General features: G+C 43.1%; 1 pseudogene; it reads left to right on the forward strand.

Annotated features, from left to right (window-relative positions):
- The first annotated feature begins 1,027 nt into the window (after nt 1–1,027).
- Nucleotides 1,028–23,059, forward strand: LOC139387394 (leukocyte cell-derived chemotaxin 1-like; annotated as a pseudogene).
- Nucleotides 23,060–25,570: the final 2,511 nt, after the last annotated feature.

Raw genomic sequence — 25,570 nt, forward strand, 5'->3', positions numbered from 1 at the left:
CCACTAGGCTACCCTGCCGCCCCTCAAGGCGTAGAATCAGAATCAGTTGCGCACACATACTCAATCAAAAAGTCAAATGCGCGCCGATGCGTAAAAGCGCCCTTGGTACATTTGGATAGGGAACTGTTTACGCATCGATTGACTATCGCCTATAAGCCACATGGTGTAATGAATATGTCAGGTAATAAAACATGTAAGGATGGCTCAATCAGTGCACATAAGCATTCCGGGGGGGATTTGTTCCCATGGATCTTGCCTTAGTGGCAGAAATATGGTATCATCAGCTTGAGACAGGATGACACATTCCACAGGATCCACCGCTGAATTTAGGAAACTTTAGAACTGAGTGAGAGAGAGAGAGAGAGAGAGAGAGAGAGAGAGAGAGAGAGAGAGAGAGAGAGAGAGAGAGAGAGAGAGAGAGAGAGAGAGAGAGAGAGAGAGAGAGAGAGAGAGAGAGAGAGAGCGAGTACTGTAAGAGCAGCTCAGGTATCCCATCTGACTGAACGTATGTTCCAGGGTGCCTTTAGATCCGCTGTGCACGTTCACGTTTGTGTTCCACCTACAGAACAAGGCGCGTTCCCGTCTGGATTAGGACTAGAGAAATAGTGCATCATGTGTGCCTGTCAAACGTAAATACACACATTATGACAAATTATTTCTAAGATTTTGTAGTCCTACACTGCGTGTATGTGAGTGCCTCTGCCAAGAGATCTGGACATGTTTTACACAGAAGTTAATGAATGCACTTGCCCTGTGGCTGGTTCAAGACCCGAACAGGCTGTTCTTCCTCAGTCTACTCAAAGCCTTAACACCGTCCTACTCTGCATTCCTTATGGAACCCCTGTTGTGAGGCCAACAGAGTGACAGAATTTGGAAACGCATACCGTCCACCATGTCGTTTCCCAGGCCGGTAATATAACACGCCTCTCGCATGAATGGGCAGTTTTGTTCCCCCTGCCCTGTCCCAGAGAGAACAAGAGAGAAGAGAGAGAGACCTTTGCTCAGGCTCTCAGACCCATTCGCAGCCATGGCCGGGTGTTCAGAGAAAGAGCCCATCGCCTTAGCGAGACCCAATGACCTGCAACAGTTTATGCCACCAGTAAGCAGCCTATATCATATATCTTTGCTTGTAAAGTGCGCCAGATAGACTACTCTCAGAAAACTTTGTTTGGACATTCCACAAAGACACCTGCTCATTCTGAGGGAGGTGTTGTGGTTGAACTGAACTTTTATAAGCGCAACTCATTATAAACACTTTATGAACTTTGTGTAGGTGGCATTCATGTGTAAATGGTTCATGTGTTCACCGCAGGCATACACTGCTGTGGCCGTTAAACCGGCTGCCACCAGCCGCCTGCTGACGACCCAGGATTGTGGTCCTTATCGCCGAGGCAATTCTGCTGCTGTTCGGGGCTATCGGAGCGTTTTACTTCTGGAACAACAACAACAACCATGTAAGCATTTAAACATTAGTCCCTCTGACGATAGCGAGTTCAAGAAACATTGGGCCTTGAACCAGCCAGCGACTCTTGTTTTTCAAGAGTCAAGAGGGTAGCTGAATAGAAGCCGTGTATGTTCTGAGACTGAGGGTCCTGCTGATGTACCGGGGTCGAGAGGTGTGAGCGCAGTAGGCCCTTGCTACTTTAAAAATATTTTGTTAGGAATTTTTCAATGCGTTTAAATGTGTAGGCTTTGGGTGCAGGGTAGTGTCTGTCTGTGCCTGTTTGTCTTGCTGTTTCTAGGATGTGGATGGGGGAATGTAAACAAAACACCCATTATGAACCTCCCCACTAGCCATATATAGAATCTACACCCCCCTTCTCTCTCACACACAGTAAACGAAAACTGAAACTAAAATAAAAACTAAAATTGGAAACCCACTTTTAAAACTGAAACTAAAATAAAAACTAAAATTGGAAACCCACTTTTAAAACTGAAACTAAAATAAAAATGAAAATTGGAAACCCACTTTTAAAACTGAAACTAAAATAAAAATGAAAATATTACAAAAACTAAAACTATACTGAAATGACTTTCTTTGACTTTCTCTATGGATTTACTTTCTCTATGGATTTCACATGACTGGGCAGGGGTGCAGTCATGGGTGGCCCACAGGGGAGCCAGGCCCAGCCAATCAGACAGATTTTTCCACACAAAAGGGCTTTATTACAGACAGAAATACCCACGCCCCCCACAAACCCCCTCAGACGATCCCGCAGGTGAAGTCGGATGTGGAGATCACTTAATGCCAAATTCTCTAAAATGACGTTGGAGGCAGCTTATGGTAGAGCAATTAACATTGAATTCTCTGGCAACAGCTCTGGTGGACATTCCTGCAGTCAGCATGCCAACTGCACGTTCCCTCAAGACATCTGTGGCATTGTGTTGTGTTACAAAACTACACGTTTTAAAGTGACCTTTTATTGTCCCCAGCACTAGGTGCAACTTTGTAATGATCATGTTGTTTAATCAGTTCCTTGATATGTCACACCTGTCAGGTGTGTGGATTTATTGGCAAAGTAGAAATGCTCACTAACAGGGTTGTAAACAGATTTGTGCAGATAAACAGATAAGCTTTTTGTGCATATGGAACATTTCCGTTTTTTATTTATTTCAGCTCATGAAATATGGGACCAACAACTCACATGTTGAGTTTATATATTTTTTGTTCAGTGTAAAATAAAATAAATGATCAGTTATGTTTAGTTTGAGTTTTGTTCTTCTAAACTTCCAAAATCAAATGGGGTTTTCAAGCCGGTTTTTGAATGGGGTTTTCAAGCTGGTTTTTGAATGGGGTTTTCAAGCTGGTTTTTGAATGGGGTTTTCAAGCCGGTTTTTGAATGGGGTTTTCAAGCTGGTTTTTGAATGGGGTTTTCAAGCCGGTTTTTGAATGGGGTTTTCAAGCTGGTTTTTGAATGGGGTTTTCAAGCTGGTTTTTGAATGGGGTTTTCAAGCCGGTTTTTGAATGGGGTTTTCAAGCTGGTTTTTGAATGGGGTTTTCAAGCTGGTTTTTGAATGGGGTTTTCAAGCTGGTTTTTGAATGGGGTTTTTGAGCTTCTGAATCTGACAGCTAAATGCTGCCAGTAGATGCCAATGTTTCACATAGGCTTAGCTTGTGCATCGCTATCCCTAGCTATCACTACCTAACAGGGAAGAAATCAGAGGGCAAGCACGGAGTGTGACTGGGCCAAGCTAAAACAACTTCTGAAGTTGCAGGAGCCGTTCGCATGCCACACTGATCAACTTCAGACTGACAGCTAGTTGCTGTCTGATGTGGTGACGTGCCTTCTAAACCTTGGGGCACCCAGTTTCGGTCAACTACTGTTGCAAAACAGAACATCTTGTTTGGTAGAACAGAAACACACAAGCTGCATGGCTGTGAACTGATAGAGTTGTGATGACTTGTTGTATTGCTTATGTTTTTGCTGTTGTTGTAGCTGTTTTTATTAACCCTATTGGAAGGGGTTACATGTGATACATGTTTAATATTACAAAACATAACATGTCAAATGTGCCATGACTTCATTTGTTTTTCCCCCTCTCTTTCAGTGAGATAAAGGTAAAGGTACTTGATTATTCTACTATTCAAGTTTCAAAAAAGCATTAGATTTGTGTAAACATGGGCAAGACAGTTTCCTTCCATCATAATTCTTGCACCAGACTAGACTTAAACCTAACCAAATAAATCCATGTCCTGGCCATGAAGTTGTACGGAGTCCTCTACTGGCCAAAAGCCTGTTAGCATGGGCAGCGCCATTGAGGATTTTTACCGTTTTGATTTAGACAATTGGGCGGGACTTCCAACTTCATTGACTGATCCCTCCAGATGACCCTGTTGGCATGACCTGATGACCCGGTTGGAATCGTGACATCAGGATGGATCAGCCAATGAATTTTACTTCAAAAGAAGAAAATGGACTATTTCAAGATGGAGAGGGCCTCAATGGCACTGTGCATGCTCTCACAGAGGAATGGCAGCCGTTTTACAGGCTCCTGACCAATTGTCCTATTTTGTGTATTTCTTTTGCACTGCTCTTAACTTTTTTTTAACATAATGTTTCCGCTGTCGTTTCCTATGACCGAAAACAGCTTCTGGACATCAGAACAGCTATCACTAACCTCAATTTGGACGGGGACTTCTACTTCAATGATTCGGAAGTGAAAGAAGCCCTACTCTCCGACACTCAAAGAAGGCAAAGACGGTGCTATAGAGGTCGGCGCGAGGGCACAGTGATGAGCCTACAGTCAGAGAATTACTAAATCGCCTCTACCCTCTGTTCTATTGACGTGCACAATCGTTGGAGAATAAACTGGATGAGCTCCATTCGAGACTATCCCATCAATGAGACATTACAAACTATAATTCACTACGCTTCTCAGAGACATGGCTGAAAAAGGACATGGATAATATACATCTAGCTGGTTTTTCTATTCAGGACAGAACGGAGTCCGGTAAGATCAGGGGGGTGGTGTGTGTCAGCTGGTGCACTATCTCTAATATTAAGGGGGTCTCAAGGTTCTGCTCACCTAAGTGATAAGCTGTAGACCATATTATTTACCAAGAGAGTTTTCATCTGTATTTTTCGCAGCTGTCTATTTACCACCACAAACCGCTGCTGGCAGTAAGACCGCACTAAATGAGCTGTATAGAGCCATAAGCAAACAAGAAAATGCTCATTCGGAGACGGCGCTCCTAGTGGCCGGTGATTTTATTGCGGGAAAACTGAAATCTGTTTTACCTCATTTCTATCACCTTATTCCACACACAGAGAGGCATACAAAGCTCTCCCCCACCCTCAATTTGGCAAATCGGACCATAACTATATCCTCCTGATTCCTTCTTACAAGCAAAAACTCAAACAGGAAGTACAAGTGACGTGCTCAGAAGTGGTCCGATGAAGCGGATACTACGCTACAGGACTATTTTGCTAGCACAGACTTGAATATGTTCCGGGATTCATCTACTGGCACATCAGTTACTGGCTTCATTAATAAGTGCATCAACAACATTGTCCCCACAGTGACCATATGTACCTATCCCAACCAGAATCCATGGATTAAAGGCAACATCCGCACTGAGCTAAAGGCTAGAGCTGCCGCTTTCATGAGCAGGACACTAATCTGGACACTAATCTTTGCCCGCTTTGAGGATAACACTGTGCCACCGACGCGACCCGTTACCAAGGACTGTGGGCTCTCCTTCTCCATGGCCAATGTGAGTAAGACGTTTAAGCGTGTTAACCCTCGCCAGGCTGCCGGCCCAGACGGCATCCCTAGCCGCGTCCTCAGAGGATGCGCAGACCAGCTGGCTGTGTGTTTACGGACACATTCAATATCTCCCTGTCCCAGTCTGCTGTCCCCACATGCTTCAAGATGGCCACCATTTTTCCTGTACCCAAGAAAACAAAGGTAACTGAACTAAATGACTGTCGCCCCGTAGCACTTTAGTATCACTTCTGTCATCATGAAGTGCTTTGAGAGACTAGTGAAGGATCATATCACCTCCAGCTTACCTGTCGCCCTAGACCCACTTCAATTTTCTTAACGCCCCAATAGATCCACAGATGATGCAATCCCATCACCCTGCACACTGTCCTATCCCATCTAGACAAGAGGAGGAATAAGAGTAATAATGCTGTTCATTGACTATGTCTCAGCATTCAACACCATAGTACCCTCCAAGCCTATCATTAAGCTCAAGGCCCTGGGACTGAACCCCGCCCCGTGCAACTGGGTCTTGGACTTCCTGACAGGCCGCCCCCAGGTGGTGAAGGTAGGAAACAACACCTTTGATTATCCTCAACACTGGAGCCTCACAAGGGTGTGTGCTCAGTCCCCTCCTGTACTCCCTGTTCAGCCATGACTACATGGCCAAGCTCACCTCCCACTCAATCATCAAGTTTGCAGACGACACAACAGTAGTAGGCTTGATTACCAACAATGACGAGACAGCTTATAGGGAGGAGATGAGGGCTCTGGGAGTGTGGTGCCAGGAAAATAACCTCTCACCCAACATCAATAAAACAAAGGAGATGATCGTGGACTTCAGGAAACAGCACCCCCCTATCCACATCGACGGGACCGCAGTGGAGAAGGTGGAAAGCTACAAGTTCCTCAGCGTACACATCACTGACAGACTGAAATGGTCCACTCACACAGACAGTGTGGTGGAGAAGGTGCAACAGTGCTTCTTCAACCTCAGGAGACTGAAGAAATATGGCTTGTCACCTAAAACTCTCACAAATCTTTACAGATGCACAATTGAGAGCATCCTATTGGGCTGTATCACCTTCTTGATAGGGTAACTGCACTACCCGCAACCGCAGGGCTCTCCAGAGGGTAGTGCATTCTGCCCAACGCATCATCGGGAACAAACTACCTGCCCTCCAGGACACCTACAGCACCCGATGTCACAGGAAGGCCAAAAATATCATTAAGGACAACAACCACCCAAGCCACTGCCTGTTAACCCCGCTATAATCCAAAAGGCGAGGTCAGAGCCCAGCATCAAAGCTGGGACAGATAGACTGAAAAAACGCTCTTGTCTCAGACTGTTAAATAGCCAACACTAGTACATAGAGGCTGCCTACATAGACATGAAATCATTGGCCACTTTAATAAATGGAACACTAGTCACTTTAATAATGTCTACATAACTTGTATTACCCATCTCATATGTATATACTGTATCATATACTATTCTACTGTATCTTATTCTAGGCTGCTCTGACATTGCTCGTCCATGTATTTATATATTTGTGTGAGATTTGTGTGTTTTGGGTATATGTTGTGTAGTTGTTATACAGTATATCACTTGTTAGATATTACAGCACTGCCAGAGCTAGAAGCATAAGCATTTTGCTACACCTGCAATAACATCTGCTAAAAATGTGTATTTGACCAATACAATTTGATTTGATTTGAAATGCCTTCTATGCTTGCTTCGAGGCAAGCAACACTAAACCATGCGTGAGAGCTCCAGCTGTTCGGAATGACTGTGTGATTACTCTCTCCTTAGCCTATCAGAGTGAGACTTTTAAGCAGCTTAACATTCACAAGGCTGCAGACCCAAATGGATTACCAGGACACGTACTCAGAGCATGCGCTGACCAGCTGGCAAGTGTCTTCACTGACATTTTCAACCTCTCTCTGACCCAGTCTGTAACATCTACATGTTTCAAGCAAACCACCATAGTTCAAACCACCAAGGTGACCTGTCTAAATGACTACCGACCCGTAGAACTCACATCTGTAGCCATGAAATGCTTTGAAAGGCTGGTCAAGGCTCACATCAACACCATCATCCCAAAAATCCTGGACCCACTCCAATTTGCATACCACCCCAACAGATCCACAGATGATGCAATCTCTATTGCACTCTACACTGTCCTTTCCCACCTGGACAAAAGGAACAGCTACTGTTTATGAGAATGCTGTTCATTGACTACAGCTCAGCGTTCAACACCATAGTGCTCTCCAAGCTCATCACTAAGCTAAGGACCCTGGGACTGAACACCTCCCTGGACTTCCTGACGGGCCACCCCCAGGTGGTGAGGGTAGGCTGCAAAACATCCGCCACGCTGAACACGGGGGTTTGCCGCGCATGACTCCAACACCATCAATAAGTGTGCCGACGACACAACGGTGGTATGCCTGATCACTGACAATGATGAGACAGCCTATAGGGAGGAGATCAGAGTCCTGGCATTGCAGTGCCAGGACAACAACCTCTGCCTCAACGTGTGCAAAACGAAAGAGCTTATTGTGGACTACAGGAAATGGAGGGTCGAACATGCCCCTTTCATTTTGACGAGGCTGTAGTGGATCGGGTCGAAAGCTTCAAGTTCCTCAGTGTCCACATCACTAAAGACCTATCATGGTCCGAACACACCAACTCAATTGTGAAGAGGTCATTACAACCCCTCTTCACCCTCAGTAGGCTGAAAATATTTGGCATGGGCCCTCAGATCCTCAAAACGATATATAGCTGATCCATTTAGAGACTCTTGACTGGCTGCATCACTGCTTGGTATGGCAACTACTCTGCATGCGACCGCAAAGCGCTACAGAGAGTAGTGCGTACATCATCACTGGCGGTACCAGAGCGCCAAGTCTGGGACCAAAAGGCACCTGAACAGCTTCTACCCCCAAGCACACACACTACATACACTCACACGCACAAAATACACACACACATGCATATTGACGCCACACGCACACTCACACAGACACAATTTCACACTTCACTTACGCTGCTGCTACTCTATTACATATCCCGATTAGGGTTGAATGGCGGGAACCCGGTTATCGAGATTTACAGGGATTTACCACCCAAAACCTCCCCCTTAATTAAGTAACTGCGAGAAACCGGCAAATTACAATAAATTATTTTTTGAACAGCATGGAGTGAAATGGAACTGGTAAATTATATGTGATGTCTAAATCTGGTTTCTCTACGGCCTCTGCATGTTGAATCAACGCTCAGGATGGGGACAGACAGCCCATCTCAGTATGGAGCGCAGTTCACAATGTATTGTAAACCTATCATTTCATCATGGTAACATTTCGTGTGACAGGTAGGCTTGCATTTGCTGAAGCATTGTCTATGCTACAGTAATACAAAGACCGAATTTACCCATCTCCATCTGGCTTTCAGGGCTCACCTTGTTTTTTTTATTATAAAGATTTTTACATTTATTTCAGAGTCAGAGTTTTACAATCAAATATCGTTGTTTTAAATCAGTGAACACGTAAGCACTCTCTCGCATTCTTTCTCTCTCTCCATCAACTACATTCAAATTGATTCCAAAATAGATAATCCTGTTCTAGATTGATATATACATGTCATAGCCTACGTCTTCCAAGAAATATATTCCATGCAGTATTAGCCTTATGTTTAGCTAATTAATGATGGGTGATGCATAATAAGCTTCTAACTTATAACCTCTGTCTCTTGGGAATACGCACCTCCGCTGACCTCTCTCCTTAAAATATGCTCTGTAGCTCTTGGAGTCCCAGGCAGGAAAAGCTAGACTAGAATAGCTTGTCGGACATCATTTTTTTCAGCATTTCTTATACCAACAGATTATTTGAAGAGGGATGCAAGCTCTTGTTACCTGAAAGTTAAATACAGCAGCCAATAGAACTCACGGGTAGTTTGAAAGAAGAGCGAACATGCGATGGCGGTAGGAAATAGAGCCCCACATTGGAGGTGTCATAATAACTATAAAACCTTTTGTTTTATTGTGGAGACATACAAACTATGAAATAACACATATGGAATCATGTAGTAACCAAAAAAGTGTTAAACAAATCATAATATATTTTTTATTGAAATTCTTCAAAGTAGCTACCCTTTGCCTTCATGACAGCTTTGCACACTCTTGGCATTCTCTTAACCAGCTTCACCTGGAATGCTTTTCCAGCAGTCTTGAAGGAGTTCCCACATATACTGAGAACTTGTTGGCTGCTTTTCCTTCACTCTGCGGTCCAACTACAGGCCCAAAACACATACATGCCTCCTAGTCTCCCACGCCTAGGCTACCTTCTATCCCTAACAGTAAATAATATAAAAATGAAATACAAAGATTTTTATCAAACTGAAACTAAATAAAAAATAATAAATCAAGTCTAAAAACTAACTTGAACTAAACTAGATGCTAAAATCTCAAATTAAACAATGGTCACCTCGTACAACCTCGCACAAAACTATGATTCCTTCTCCATCCATGTGTGTGTGTGTGTGTGTGTGTGTGTGTGTGTGTGTGTGTGTGTGTGTGTGTGTGTGTGTGTGTGTGTGTGTGTGTGTGTGTGTGTGTGTGTGTGTGTGTGCGTGTGTGTGTGTGGCAGTTCAACAACGTCCACTACAGCATGAGTATTAAAGGTAAGGTGGAGGAGGGCTCTGTGGAGATTGATGGTACCAACAACATAGAGGGATTCCCCCCGGCAGCGGAAATGGTGAGGCGGTGGAGGTCCACGACTTCCAGGTTGCAAGTTTGAAAGAACAACAGCAATGACAACGACAACAAAACATTCTAATTCCAATGGTACATTAAAGTAATTATGTAACATGTTGGATGCACATTTCTCATTCAATTTTAAATGCTTTTGTTATAATCCATTTGCTCTCTTCAATCTCTCTATCTCCAGGGTATAACTGGTGTCCGTTTAGCTGGAGGAGAGAAGTGTTACATTAAGACCCAGGTCAAAGCTCACCTGCCTGATGTGAAAACTCTCAACAAAGACTCACTTCTGTTCGACCTGGTAGGAATGACCTCAGCTCTCCTACTGCCTCTCCCTATCCAGTCTCCCTCTCCCTCTGTCCAGAGGCGTAACACAGTTTCTCTGGGGCCCCTGGCAAGGTCGCCGTTTGTTTTAGCTAATGTTTATTGGTAGGCCTATTTGGTCGTCATTTTCTCAGGTTAAGCCTAACATTTCACGAAGCTATACACGGTATCACAATGCTGACATGTCACAAAGCTATACACGGTATCACAATGCTGACATTTCACGAAGCTATACACGGTATCACAATGCTGACATTTCACGAAGCTATACACGGTATCACAATGCTGACATTTCACGAAGCTATACACGGTATCACAATGCTGACATTTCACGAAGGTATACACGGTATCACAATGCTGACATTTCACGAAAATATACACGGTATGACAATGCTGACATTTCACGAAGGTATACATGGTATCACAATGCTGACATTTCACAAAGCTATACACGGTATCACAATGCTGACATTTCACGAAGCTATACACGGTATCACAATGCTGACATTTCATGAAGGTATACACGGTATCACAATGCTGACATTTCACAAAGCTATACACGGTATCACAATGCTGACATTTCACGAAGCTATACACGGTATCACAATGCTGACATTTCACGAAGCTATACACGGTATCACAATGCTGACTGTCCACTTAGGAAGCAACACTGATTGACAATAAATTTCACATGCTGTTGTGCAAATGGAATAGACAACAGGTGGAAATTATAGACAATTAGCAAGACAACCCCAATAAAGGAGTGGTTCTGCAGGTGGGGACCACAGACCACTTCTCAGTTCCTATGCTTCCTGGCTGATGTTTTGGTCACTTTTGAATGCTGGCGGTGCTTTCACTCTAGTGGTAGCATGAGACGGAGTCTACAACCCACACAAGTGGCTCAGGTAGTGCAGCTCATCCAGGATGGCACATCAATGCGAGCTGTGGCAAGAAGGTTTGCTGTGTCTGTCAGCGTAGTGTCCAGAGCATGGAGGCGCTACCAGGAGACAGGCCAGTACATCAGGAGACGTGGAGGAGGCCGTAGGAGGGCAACAACCCAGCAGCAGGGCCGCTACCTCCGCCTTTGTGCAAGGAGGAGCAGGAGAAGCACTGCCAGAGCACTGCAAAATGACCTCCAGCAGGCCACAAATGTGCATGTGTCTGCTCAAACGGTCAGAAACAGACTCCATGAGGGTGGTATGAGGGCCCGACGTCCACAGGTGGGGGTTGTGCTTACAGTCCAACACCGTGCAGGACGTTTTTCATTTGCGAGAGAACACCAAGATTGGCAAATTCGCCACTGGCGCCCTGTGCTTTTCACAGATGAAAGCAGGTTCACACTGAGCACATGTGACAGACGTGACAGTCTGGAGATGCCGTGGAGAACGTTCTGCTGCCTGCAACATCCTCCAGCATTACCGGTTTGGCGGAGGGTCAATTATGGTGTGGGGTGGCATTTCTTTGGGGGCCCGCACAGCCCTCCATGTGCTCGCCAGAGGTAGCCTGACTGCCATTAGGTACCGAGATGAGATCCTCAGACCCCTTGTGAGACCATATGCTGGTGCGGTTGGCCCTGGGTTCCTCCTAATGCAAGACAATGCTAGACCTCATGTGGCTGGAGTGTGTCAGCAGTTCCTGCAAGAGGAAGGCATTGCTGCTATGGACTGGCCCGCCCGTTCCCCAGACCTGAATCCAATTGAGCACATCTGGGACATCATGTCTCGCTCCATCCACCAACGCCACGTTGCACCACAGACTGTCCAGGAGTTGGCGGATGCTTTAGTCAAGGTCTGGGAGGAGATCCCTCAGGAGACCATCCGCCACCTCATCAGGAGCATGCCCAGGCGTTGTAGGGAGGTCATACAGGCACGTGGAGGCCACACACACTACTGAGCCTCATTTTGACTTGTTTTAAGGACATGACATCAAAGTTGGATCAGCCTGTAGTGTGGTTTTCCACTTTAATTTTGAGTGTGACTCCAAATCCAGACCTCCATGGGTTGATAAATTTGATTTCCATTGATCATTTTTGTGTGATTTTGTTGTCAGCATATTCAACTATGTAAAGAAAAAAGTATTTAATAAGAATATTTCATTCATTCAGATCTAGGATGTGTTTTTTTAGTGTTCCCTTTATTTTTTTGAGCAGTGTATAATTCACTAATTAAAGTTCGAAATTCAAACAATGCAGATTGTCAAATTAATTTTCGATACAACAGAATACTAATCAGCTACCAATTTTTTTTTTTTAATATACAGCTGAATATATATGCTACCTGAACCTGCATGACATGAGCTGTCCTCGCCTTCTCACAGCTTGGATAGAAAGTAAAACCAGTCTATTAATGTAAAAAAAATACTTTGAATCCCCCCTCAAAACACTAGCTTAGTAGGGATTGTTTCATTATAAAGTGTATTATCTTTAGCTACTGTACCAGTCCAAAGTCTGGACACACCTTCTCATTCAAAAGTTTTTCTTTATTTTTGTAACGCTCGAAGAGTGATGGGTGTGGAGTCAGGCGCAGAGAGCAGAAGATTCGAGGGGAAAACGCTTTAATGTCCAAAAACAGGAACGCGTACAATGGGTGACGCCGAACACAGGCGTAAAACACAACCCAAGTATCACTGGTATAACCCGGACAGCGAAAACCCAACAATAATCAATACACCTCTTACATATACAGCAACATGCCCGCACAAACACAAGCGGGCTAATCGAACTTAAATAACCCCAACCCAAAAATCCCAACAAGGAACAGGTGAAAACAATTAGACAAAACTAGTAGACCGGCGACGACGACCGCCACCCGAACAGGAAGGCGCTCGAACACTTTCGGTGATATTCGTGACAATTTTAAACTATTTTCTACATTGTAGAATAAAAAAAACCCATCTCAATTGGGTTGTGGTCAGGTGATTATGGAGGCCAGGTCATCTGACGAAGCACTCGATCACTCTCCTTCTTGGTAAAATAGCCCTTACACAGCCTGGAGGTGTTGAGTCATTGTCCTGTTGAAAAACAAATGATAGTCCCACTAAGCACAAACCAGATTGGATGGCGTATTGCTGCAGAATGCTGTGGTAGCCATGCTGATTAAGTGTGTCTTGAATTCTAACTAAATCACTGACAGTGTCACCAGCAATGCACCATCACACCTCCTCTTCCTCCTCCTCCAGGGAACCACACATGCAGAGATCATCCGTTCACCTACTCTGTATCTCGCAAAGACACAGCGGTTGGAACCAAAAATCTAATTTGAACTCATCAGACCAAAGGACAAATTTCCACCAGTCTAATGTCCATTGCTCATGTTTCTTGGCCCAAGTAAGTCTCTTCTTCTTACTGGTGTCCTTTGGTAATGGTTTCTTTGCAGCAATTTTACCACAAAGGCCTGATTCACGCTGTCTCTGAACAGTTAATGTTGAGATGTGTCTTTTACTTGAACTTTGTGAAACATTTATTTGGGCTGCAATTTCTGAGGCTGGTAATTCTAATGAACTTATCCTCTGCAGCAAAGGTAACTCTGGGTCTTCCTCTCCTGTGGCGGTCCTCATGAGAGCCAGTTTCATCATATAGCTTGATGGTTTTTGCGACTGCACTTGAAGACACTTTAAAAGCTCTTGAACTGTTCTGTATTGACTGACCTTCATGTCTTAAAGTAATGATGGACTGTCATTTGTCTTTGCTTATTTGAGCTGTTCTAGCAATAATATGGCCTTGGTCTTTTACCAAATCTTCTGTATACCACCCCCACCTTGTCACATCACAACTGATTGGCTCAAACACGTTAAGAAGGAAAGAAATTCAACAATTACCTTTTAACGAGGCACACCTGTTAATTGAAATGCATCCCAGATGGCTACCTCATGAAGCTGGTTGAGAGAATGCCAAGAGTGTACAAAGTTGTCATCAAGGCAAATGTTGGCTACTTTGAAGAGTCTCAAATATAAAATATATTTGATTTGTCCGTATGTGTTTCATATGTTATTTAAAAGTTTTGATGTCTTCACTATTATTCTACAATGTAGAATATAGTAAAAATAAAGAAAAACCCTGAAATGAGTAGGTGTGTCCAAACTGTTGACTGGTACTGTATAATACCATCTATAGTGTCTTTAGCTGCGATTTAGGTGCTATTTATAATCTTTTTATAAAAATGACACATCAAATAGCCTAACAATGAGGAAAAAAGTAGTTGCCTTGAGGATAAATTCAGCTACTATTTATTGTCTCGCTAATAGCCTACACAAATGGACTGCAATATTGAAGGAAAATTAAATGAGGCCTAAAACAAATGAAATCCAACTTGAGACTTCCTTGGTCTTCTGAAGTACTCCTTTTTTGTGTGCAAAGGTTTTCCCCACGGCCTGTAGGTCCAGGTTGCGGCCAGCAATTAAGGAGAATGAGAAACGCAATTAAAGATATTGCAAAACTGCTTTAATATTAGCACTCCTCCCTTCTGCCTAGTTTCCCTGATGTTGCTACGGCAATCAAGCTGTTTTTACCATCCCTGTAACTGTCGGTTCTGCAAAGAGCTCATTCTCTAAACTAAAACTCATAAAGAACTACATAAGAAGCATTAGGCTCTCCGTCTGATATGAACTTTAGAACACCTGATTAAGCTCCACTCATTGCACTGTCACCATCGTAGCCTTGATCACCACATTTGTTCATGGATATCCCCCTTATACTTTCAATCAGTTTAAATGTTTCTTTTTCAAGGCCTGAGGAACTTTTTCAGTCACATTCCTGAAGCCCAAGAAACAAACACTTATCTTCCTGGTACATATGGAAATCAAAAAAGGTATATGAATAAATGTATTTTTAGAAGGTTACTGTCAAAATGATTTATTACATGAAAAAAATAAATAGACATTGATGACAGGCACATGGGCCCGCAGATCTCATGGGTCCCTCAGCCTTGTTGGGGCTGTGGGTGTGTCCTGTACGCCAGTGCCTCTGTCTCTCTCTCCCTCCCTCTCTTTCACTCACTCTAACACTTGCGTGTTACTTCACTCATCACCTTCCTGTGTGTGTCTCTGTCTAAAGGTGAAGGTATCAGGTCAAAGAAGTTCTGTGTTACCTATCTGACCACGACACACACCTATCAACTGTCAGACACGGTTAACATTGTCTGAGGGTTGGGGGTGCGGGGTAGGTATAGGGACTGAGGTCATTTAAGCGTTTACAGGACAGATCTAAGATGAACTGAGTGGTTGACTCTGGCTGGGTTAGCGGTGTGTGGATGTGTCTGCCGTGGCGGTGTGTGTGTGGTTAGTTGGCCTGGATGTGTTTAGCCTGAGGGCTTGTAAAGGGAAAGGAAGAGATTGTAGTAGATTGGCATCCAGACCCAAACATGAGCTCTCTCTCTGGCCTGGGGGGGCTCCTCTGCCACAAACGATACCCAAACCAGACCTGTGATCTGGCCTCAGCTGACACAAGGGACTCCCCACCCCCTATGCCCCAAGTCATGTGTTATAGCCCTGACTGTCATGTTGTCCATTTCTCTCAGGGTGAAGCCAGTTTAGGAGTATTTGATGGTGAACATATCATCTATTCATGTTCCTCTACTGTATACTGGTGTTGTTTTTTCCCCTTAATGTAGCAACTTAATGAACAGCCAGAGAAGGTCATGAGCCAGTAACCCTGCAGTCAGGAGAAGCAGCCACCAGCTCACATACAAGGAGGCTTTAAAGTCCTGTTAGCAGCTGTCAGATTATCAGAGAGCTAGTGGAAGAATGGGGAGGTGGACTGTGAGCTGTGGAGCCTCACACACACTAGTGCTGAAAGATTGGTGCTTTGAGGTCTGTTCGGTTTGATTATTTAAATAATCACAGTTTTCAATTTCGCTTTCAATTTTTTTTTAAAACCACTTAATGTACTAGTCATTATTTGGGTTGAATGCTGTAACATAGAAAAAAACCATTAGTGAATGTCCCATGTGTCACTGCAGATTTCCTCCTCTGAAGAGGTGAAACAAGGATCGGACCGATACGCAGCGTGGTAGGTGTCCATGGTTTTTAATAAGAAACTAAACATGAACACAGATACAAAATAATAAAGTGAACTGGCAATGAAACAGTTCCATGTGGAACACTGACACAGGAAACAATCACCCACAAAATACCCAAAGAATATGGCTGCCTAAATATGGTTCCCAATCAGAGACAACGCTAGACAGCTGCCTCTAATTGAGAACCAATCTAGGCAACCATAGACATACAATTTAACTAGACAGGAGACAGCCCCATAAACATACAAACGCCTAGACAAGAAAACACCCTAGATGAGACAAAAACCATACATAACCCATGTCACACCCTGGCCTAACCAAACTAAAGAAAACAAAGATAACTAAGGCCAGGGCGTGACACACGGCTGTCGTGGGAAGAAGGTGAGGACCAAGGTGCAGCATAGTAAGCGTACATTTTCTTTTGATTAAAAATGACGCCAACCAAACCAAACCAAACCAAACCGTGAGTCTTGGCACTATGTGCCCTGAACAAAGTCAACTTCCCACAAAACAGGTGGGGGAAAAGGGTACCTAAGTATGGTTCTCAATCAGAGACAACGATAGACAGCTGTCCTTGATTGAGAACCATACCAGGCCACGACATAGAAATACAAAACATAGAAAAAAGGACAAAGAATGCCCACCCTAGTCACACCCTGGCCTAACCAAAATAGAGAATAAAAAGCCTCTCTATGGCCAGGGCGTGACACTATGATGGTAGTGACTGCCCATTACTGCTTATCTCTTATTAGCCATCATTTATTCACATTACTTTAATAAAATAATAAAATAGTTCAGTTGTTGTGTATTTTACTTTACTTTACAAAATCACTATTTAGGTAGATCTTCAAAGTAAATAAGGCATGCCTTTATGACTGCTGAATATAACTATCGATCACTTAGATCATGTATTTTCAGGTAGAAATACCTCGCAAAGCAACTGCTCTCTATCCCTCTCCGATCCTGCAGTCTCTTTTACATAGCAGGTGTAAAAGAAACACAGACCGGACAAGTAGGCGCGCAATGGATTATGGTCATTGTAGTTAATTACCATCTTTTCTGCACTAAAATATGTAGAATATTGTCCTGTTGGAAACTACAACTCCCTACTACTTCGCACAGTTCAGGCTTTAACTTATTTATCTCTAGAGAAACAGCTGCAATGTGCGTAATGAGCTCATGGAAAAAAACTGAATTCAAATAATTTAACCTAAGTCATTAGTTGTTTAAAAAGTGGAAAATATACATTTCGGTGAATCGCTCAGCACTATACACACACGTGCACACACACACACTAGCACATGCCTCTCAGAGAGAAAGATTGCTTTTACTTGTGAGTCATGTTTTCACACTCTCGCTCTCTGGCCAAACTGGGACGAGGTGGGTTGGATCAACACACTGATCTTAACAACATCTGAACAAGCCTGTCAAGCTGTCACAGTGCTGCAAGTTGTAATTGTGTGTGTTTCTCTGTGTGTGGGTGTGTGTGTGTGTGTGTGTAAGCTATCCCTGTGCCAAAATGAGGCCGTCTGATTATTTAAATCAGTTAGCGCTGCATATGCACCATGTACACATCATTAAACATCATGCAGGGCTGTTTTCTCACAAACACGCACATACACACAGTACCTTACTCTCTGCCTTGTAAACAGCCATTTATTTATTCTGCTGTGTGCCAAACTGTGTGTGTGTGTGGTCGGCTCAGATAGGGAGATGTGGTTATAATAGTAGCTGCAGGCTGGTCATCTGCTGTAATTTAGAGTGATGGGAAATATGGGTCAGATAAACTCTTATCAGTCTCGCAGGGGTGACACACACACACACACACACACACTGGGTCAGATAAACTCTTATCGGTCCTGCAGTGGAGGACCCTTGCTGTTGTTTGTCCCCCAAGCTAATAATTTAAAATGAAAAAATTATCTGTTGGGTTAGATGATAACATTCCCCTGACTATCTATTACCTGTTTAGTAACTAGCAACACATGTTTATTACTCTAATAATACAATGTTATTACCATGTTATTAGTGTTAGCTGTGTGTCTGTGTCTGTCTGTGTGTGTTTTTGATCTAAAAATCAGATGATGTACTTTTTAATATGTAGGCCATGTTTTTCTGTCAGCTTGTAGACTTAATGTGAATGTCTCCTGACTTTGTTTGAGCACCTAAATACTGGAGAGAACCTAAATGTTTTTTCATCAACAGAAGAGCTACTGAGTCATTACACGAGATGAGTGCCTTTGCGTTCCTTTGATATTTTAAGTAGAAACTGTGCTATTAAATGAAGTTGCCTTTGGAGAATTCAATAAATCAGAATTTTAATATAATAATAATTTATTAAATGTCTAAATCACTTTTGATAACAATTTGAAAGCTCTTCAAAAGCAAAAAACAAACAAGCAATACATGATGAGTTCACTAGCTATAGTTAGGTCAACCAGTAGAGGACAAGTCTGTGTGCATCCTCCAAAGATGGAGAGGGACAGTTCGTGGCTTGATCAGAGGAAGGTGGTCAGGGAGATGGTTGATGAAGGATATGTAGAGGGCTACTCTGGGAACCAGCCTGAGTCATGTAGCTACTGGTCACCACACACAGTTATGACTAAAGGCTTGCTCAGTCACTTAGTCCCACATTTTATCCAAGTTTAAATTGTAAAGCCCTAGTTATTTTGTTGCTCTGACAAAGTTACTTCTGAAGAGTATTATTTATTTCATGTGATTAATGATTCATTTACATCTGTCCCTCATTTTAAGGTCAACCCTGTTATGTGAACTGAACTCTCATTTTAATATGGTTAAACTATAAAAAAATTTAAAAAAAACATTGACCATCTAATAGTCAAATCCTAGAGTTAAAGAAGGTGAGATGGTTCTACTCTTTTTGGCCATTTTCTGGTGTTTTGTGGTGGAAAACTAAGCAGGTCGAGCATAACACGTCAACCCTGTTACTTCACTCCCTGTTGCAGACAACAAGCTTCCATTCCCCGTCACAAAGGGGTTTATGACTGATTTAACAAGAAATCATTCATCCTGTTATGGTCAACCCTGTTACTTCACTCCCTGTTGCAGACAACAAGCTTCCATTCCCCGTCACAAAGGGGTTTATGACTGATTTAACAAGAAATCATTCATCCTGTTATGGTCAACCCTGTTACTTTATTTGCCACTTATATTTTTTACGTCATGAAATTGGAAAATGTGCTGTTCATTAAGTTGAAGATGTGCTCTTTATGACAGAATGTTAAAATGAGGTGAAATCAAAAATAAATTGACCAAGTTACCTTTCTCAAAAGGCACCGAATTGTTGGAACAACTGTGTTTTCTACTCAGTTCTACCTCAGGGCTTCATAAAGTACCTAACGCAGACCATCCAATAAATCTAACATCTAATGAACACTAGGTCAGAAACTATATATTTACAAAAAGCATGAGGGATTTCCCTGTTTTAATGTGTACTTTGTTATTGGTTTCATTTAGAAAGCATACAAAATATTTAAACAGAAAAGGGGGAATGAGAAAGAGCAAACCATATCAAACCAGACAAGGGGTCAAGAGTCAGAAAATTGCCATTAAACAGGAAAATAATTACTGTCCGTCAAACATAGTGTAAGTCCAGGGGCTTTCCTTAAGAGCCCGTGAATGTCTGTCAACTTTGTATAGTCGAGAGCTACTTACAGTGGGGCAAAAAAGTATTTAGTCAGCCACCAATTGTGCAAGTTCTCCCACTTAAAAAGATGAGAGGCCTGTAATTTTCACCATAGGTACACTTCAACTATGACACACAAAATGAGAAAAAAAAATCTAGAAAATCACATTGTAGGATTTGTAATGAATTTATTAGCAAATTATGGTGGAAAATAAGTATTTGGTCAATAACAAAAGTTTATCTCAATACTTTGTTATATACCCTTTGTTGGCAATAACAGAGGTCAAACGTTTTCTGTAAGTCTTCACAAGGTTTTCACACACTGTTGCTGGTATTTTGGCCCATTCCTCCATGCAGATCTCCTCTAGAGCAGTGATGTTTTGGGGCTGTTGCTGGGCAACACGGACTTTCAACTCCCTCCAAATATTTTCTATGGGGTTGAGATCTGGAGACTGGCTAGGCCACTCCAGGACCTTGAAATATTTCTTACGAAGCCACTCCTTCGTTGCCCGGGCGGTGTGTTTGGGATCATTGTCATGCTGAAAGACCCAGCCACGTTTCATCTTCAATGCCCTTGCTGATGGAAGGAGGTTTTCACTCAAAATCTCACGATACATGGCCCCATTCATTATTTCCTTTACACGGATCAGTCGTCCTGGTCCCTTTGCAGAAAAACACCCCCAAAGCATGATGTTTCCACCCCCATGCTTCACAGTAGGTATGGGGTTCTTTGGATGCAACTCAGCATTCTTTGTCCTCCAAACACGACGAGTTGAGTTTTTACCAAAAAGTTATATTTTGGTTTTATTTGACCATATGACATTCTCCCAATCTTCTTCTGGATCATCCAAATGCTCTCTAGCAAACTTCAGACGGGCCTGGACATGTACTGGCTTAAGCAGCGTCTGGCACTGCAGGATTTGAGTCCCCGGCGGCGTAGTGTGTTACTGATGGTAGGCTTTACTTACTTTGGTCCCAGCTCTCTGCAGGTCATTCACTAGGTCCCCCCGTGTGGTTCTGGGATTTTTGCTCACCGTTCTTGTGATCATTTTGACCCCACGGAGTGAGAACTTGCGTGGAGCCCCAGATCGAGGGAGATTATCAGTGGTCTTGTATGTCTTCCATTTCCTAATAATTGCTCCCACAGTTGATTTCTTCAAACCAAGCTGCTTACCTATTGCAGATTCAGTCTTCCCAGCCTGGTGCAGGTCTACAATTTTTTTTCTGGTGTCCTTTGACAGATCTTTGGTCTTGGCCATAGTGGAGTTTGGAGTGTGACTGTTTGAGGTTGTGGACAGGTGTCTTTTATACTGATAACAAGTTCAAACAGGTGCCATTAATACAGGTAACGAGTGGAGGACAGAGGAGCCTCTTAAAGAAGAAGTTACAGGTCTGTGAGAGCCAGAAATCTTGCTTGTTTATAGGTGACCAAATACTAATTTTCCACCATAATTTGCAAATAAATTCATAAAAAATACTACAATGTGATTTTCTGGATTTTTTTCTATCATTTTGTGTGTCATAGTTGAATTGTACCTATGATGAAAATTACAGGCCTCTCTCATCTTTTTAAGTGGGAGAACTTGCACAATTGGTGGCTGACTAAATACTTTTTTGCCCCACTGTATATGATTTACATTTCAATGTTTATTGTGTATTTATAACCCCCCTGTCTTTCTCTCTCCAGGATGAGGTGACCCCTGCTAAATTTGAGGAACAGTCATGGATCTGGGTGGCAGCTGACGTGCCCCTCTCTGACCCTGCCTTCCTCAGCATCAAGATCCGTGATTTGTGTGGAGACCTGCAAATCTTCTGGCTCCATCACACCTACACCAACAGTACCCAATCAGACCCTTTAAAATTATCACAGAACAACAATAAGTTATGAAAGTGACTCCAAGCAATGCACATAGCAACATGATGCACTGGAGATATGCAAAACAGTACAATTAGTAGGGTTTTTTGCAATTAGTTTTAGCAATGTAGGTGTGCTGCCTTCAAAAGTGGCTCCAATAATGACCAGATGTCAAATTATGTTGTGTTGGCTTCCATAGTGTATTGACTGTCTCTGTGCTCTCCCCAGGTGGGCAGAGGAAGAGGAGGGCGGCCCCTCATCAGCATCGCCAGGCACCCGGGGCAGAGGAGGAAGTGGACCCGGAAGCAGAATTTAACCCCGAGAACCCCTATCACGTGAGTCCCCCCGTCCAATCAGTCAGTATGCTGTGTTACTCGAGATTCCCACAGCAGAGCACTAACATTTGGCCTTCATTGAGTGTTTGCTGTGTCACCACTGGCCTATTCGAACAGCCAGACCACATCCTCTCTCAGATATATAATGTTATGTTCACAGTTGAGTGTCTGACAAATGGTTTCTGTCCTGGTCCCGTCTCTCTCCCAGCATGCACAGCTGTGTGAGCAGGAGCAGATGTTGGGGTCACAATGCCAGTGTGTGATTATGCGAGTGCGCCTGTCACTCAGAGCGTGTGTGTGTGTGTTTGCCTGTCACGCCGAGTCTTGTCTGCGCCTCATGAACCCCTTTAGAATACCAAACTAAAGTCCCATTGAGCCTTTCAGGAGTGTAAATTGCTCCCCTCCTGCCACTCTGTCCATGTGTAGACCCCCAGACTTCCCCTAATCCTCACCGCTCCTCCTTCTCCTTCCCCTGAGAGAAACAGACACCCACAGACACAGAACCAGACTCTGTTTGCATTTGAGATAAATCATTGAATGAGAAATATAATTCTACACAGAAACACATTAATACAGACATAAATGGGTTTAGAGAGGAGTTGAAAAATGTGGCTATTATCAGTATTTCACTCTCTCTCTCACTCCCTTTCTGTCTCCCTCTATCTGCATTTCCTCCCCATCTGTCCCTCAACATAAAGCGTGGCCTGGATGGCGATGAGGGCACCATGACCTTTGACCCCATGCTGGACCACCAGGGCGTGTGCTGTACGGAGTGCCGGAGGAGCCACACCCCGTGCCAGAGGATCTGTGAGCCCCTGGACAGGTTCCAACCCTGGCCCTACCACTACCGCGGGTGCAGGGTAGCCTGCAGAGTCATTATGCCCTGCCGTTGGTGGGTGGGACGCATCCTGGGCATCCTCTAAACACCCCTCAACCAGCCCTGGACTGGTAGGTTCCAGAGAGAAGGAGAGGCGGGTAGAGAGAGAAGAGGGTAGGTGGATTTGGGCAAGGGAGAGGGAAAAAACGAATCTTTCAAGGATATTCAGTTTTTCATCATAAGATATGCTATAACACAGACTACAATACCATATGACATACTTTAGAAAAGAGTACTCTTTCATACCACATACCCGTGATAACAAAATCATCCTGTCTGATCTTGTCATCTTAAACGAAACATAAAGTAACATCAGTACAGCTTTTATATCAATGATATATAATATGATCTGTGATAGTTATGATTTGTGGAAACTTGTATGTAAAGAGCTAACACCTTTCCTTGGAGCTTTCTGATGTAAATACATGTAAGAACTATTCTGTAGGACTAGACTGTATGTCAGCTGTGCATGCCTTTAGGTATTCATCATGCTAGTGAGAAATGTTTCTGTCCTAACCATTTCTCCAGAAGTAGGGCCTACTAACAACATGTGATGTTTGCTTTGTAGTTCTCCTCAAAAGTAACTATATTTCCCATCAGCATGAAATAACTATTTCAAAGTGCAATTTCAATGAATAAACCTTTTAAATAAACATATATAATTCATTTTTGCCATTCTTATTGCATAGCAACACATTACTTCAGTAATGTGCTGTCCTCAATACATAAGCGGCCCTTCAAACTGTATGTTGCAAATGAGTCTGTACTGTATGTGTGAAGAGCAGAGATGAATGCTACCGTACACACAGCATGCATGCAGCCAAACACACTGGAGTTAATATGGAAAATATACTAGTTGATCCAGAAGGTGAAAAACTTTGAGAGCAGCAGTGAGTTTCAGAGATCTCGAAAGCTTTAATGTCAGAGTTCCAGTTCTAGAAGTGTTTAATGAGACTAAAGACTGCAGCCGTCATGCTGAGATCTTACCCACGATGCAAAGTGCTTAACTCCTTTTGATGTTAGTAGAGCAGCTTCAGGCAGGGGGCTGTGTGGGTGCGTGAGATGCAGTTAAGAGTTTTAACCGAAGCCATTTGATCGCCACGGCACCTGAAACAACGTGCAATGAATTTAACACTTAACTCAGTGAGGAAGGGAAGGGGTGTGTGTATTTTTCACTTAACTCAGTGTGAGGGCTGATGATGCAGTTAGATCCATATTAATGCTCCTGCACTTAACGCAACGCCCACTCAAAGCAGAGAGCAGCAGAGCGTAGTGTGTGAGGATGAGGTCTACTCCCTATAATATAGTACAGTAGATTAGTACAGGATTGGGTGTGTTTGGTATTGGTAATTGACGATGCTAGCTTTCTTTTGGGCCACCTTCAGTAGCCAAATGTTGCAGACAAAATGCCACGAATAGAGCAGGTTTGATTCCTTTGATGTACATAACATATGTTTATCAGAACATTTAGACAACATTACACACAGTGAAACAAACAATTGTGATCCATAAACAAAATAATTTACTTACATTTAAGTTTGAATCACATTGAGGAAAAGGAAATTAAAAATGGACTTCCATTGCATGACTGTATTGCTGCTGATGTGGAAAAATATTCTAGAATTCTTATACAAGTACAAAAAAAACAAAAAAACATTTCACATATTTTGTATTCTTTCCAAGTGGTGATGGGACAACATAAACGTCCCTCACCTCCCACCCACCCCGGATAAAGAAAGGCTCTAAACACAAGAACAGCCACAAGAGGTGAAAAGGGTTTCCTAACCTTTCAGTCCAAGAATCAGGTTTAACCAAATTGGCCATTCAGATGATTCCCAGTTTTTATATTATATATAGGATAGACAGATGTATCGATTAACCTCTTTATAGTGTTTGTGAGAATGGTTAAACGCTAGGGTTACTAGTGGTTTCTGGACTGCGGCGAAAAGCACCAAAGCTCTAAAACCAATATCGACAGACGGACTGGAAGGAAGGGTGGGTTTGGGGGAATAAAGTGGACATGTCCATTGGAGGCAAAATCTCTGAAACTGGAAACACATATCTCCCTCACTAACTTTAAGCACCAGCTGTCAGAGCAGCTCACAGATCACTGCACCTGTACATAGCCCATCCAACTACCTCATCCCCCATACTGTTTTTTATTTGATTTATTTTGCGCATTTGCACCCCAGTATCTCTACTTGCACACCTATCATTCCAGTGTTCAATTGCTATATTGTCATTATTTCACCACTATGACCTATTTATTGCCTTACCTCATTTGCACACACTGTATATAGACCGTTTCTCTATTGTGTTATTGACTGTATGTTTGTTTATTCCATGTGTATCTCTGTGTTGTTGTTTGTGTTGCACTGCTTTGCTTTATCTTGGCCAGGTCGCAGTTGTAAATGAGAACTTGTTCTCAACTAGCCTACCTGGTTAAATAAAGGTGAAATTAAAAAAATAATATATTAACAGACATGGCCTGGGAGGAGGAAGGGGGGGGGAGAGGAGATATGGGTGATCCATTTGACACAGAGAGCGAGAGTGTTCT

The sequence above is a fragment of the Oncorhynchus clarkii genome, chromosome 28 (assembly GCF_045791955.1).
Source record: "Oncorhynchus clarkii lewisi isolate Uvic-CL-2024 chromosome 28, UVic_Ocla_1.0, whole genome shotgun sequence".
NCBI classification, from domain to species: Eukaryota; Metazoa; Chordata; class Actinopteri; order Salmoniformes; family Salmonidae; genus Oncorhynchus; species Oncorhynchus clarkii.